A 1,273-nucleotide genomic window follows, 5' to 3' on the forward strand; every position below is an offset into this window, starting at 1 on the left:
ACACAGAAATGCTGGTAAATAAAAATGTATTTTTTAAGAAAGAAATAGGAGAAAAAAAATAAAGTAAAAATACTAGGGCCGTAACAGACACACGCCGCTACTCGGCCAAACATAACCTGGTTTAACGCCTTTACCGATCGCTGGATTATTTTAACTTAACTGTGTTTTTAAAGTTTTTTATTTATTTTATTTTTATTTACAATACAAACTGCCATGGCTGTGTGCGTGGACTGCACCATTTCTTACTCACAGTTGAAGAATGAGATCCATCGTCTTGAGTGGTCCGGTGGTCCGGTGGTCTCGGATTCCGTGGCCACCGTCCCCTGGCAGGCAACGATGCACCTCTACCTGCCCGCCCAGAGGACCGTCCATGTAAAAAAAGCGGCCTCTCCTCGGACCGGGAGCCGGACGTGGAGACTGTGGGCACCACCAGGGTTGCTGCATTGAGCCTGGATACCTCAACGCTACCGGTAGCCATCCAGACACCATCAGCCGATCCAGGGGTCTACAGCGGATACGGGACAAATACTCCGGTTCACACTTCCACACCTAACCGAGCCAACACCTGGACCTCCCTGGACAGAGGTGGTGCGACGCGGCCGCAGCAGGGTCTCGACTGGTCCGTATCCACAACCTCCATTGGCTATCTCCAACCGTTTCACCATTCTCCTGGAGGATGCTTCCGTCCATCCTGACGATGCACCTGCAGCTTCCACCTCACCTGGCCCTGAAGTCACTTCAGCAGCGTCTGCAGCGAGCCATCAGACGGTCTGGGGGTCTCCCTGGGGCTAGTCTGAAGCAGTCTCCTCGCCTCTATCCACCTGCACAGACCCCCCACTCTGGCCTCTGTCAACCTCTAAGCCGAGAGAGGCAGCACCAACGGAGTGTCTTCAGCATCTATCAGGCGGCCCGCACATCTCATCCCCCCGTCCCCTCTTTCCTCCCACCAAGTTGATCATTGGTGACTCCATAACCCAGGACATTTGCTTCATTAATGCAGCCACACACTGTTTTCCTGGAGCCACAGTCCCCGACATTCTGGATAAACTTCTGGAAATTATGCACTCGCTCCCGACCTCAATTAAGAGGATCATTGTTCACGTGGGAACAAATGACACCACCCGTCGGGAGTCTGAGCGCACTAAAAATGATTTTAAACTCCTTTTTGATGCTCTAAAGAGCTGTGGAAAGTCAGTTTTTATATCCGGCCCCATCCCGACTGTGCGTCGTGGAGCTGACTGTTTTAGTAGACTCCTCAGCCTTCACACTTGGC

Source organism: Cynoglossus semilaevis, chromosome W (genome assembly GCF_000523025.1).
Source record: "Cynoglossus semilaevis isolate Cse_v1.0 chromosome W, Cse_v1.0, whole genome shotgun sequence".
Lineage (NCBI taxonomy): Eukaryota > Metazoa > Chordata > Actinopteri > Pleuronectiformes > Cynoglossidae > Cynoglossus > Cynoglossus semilaevis.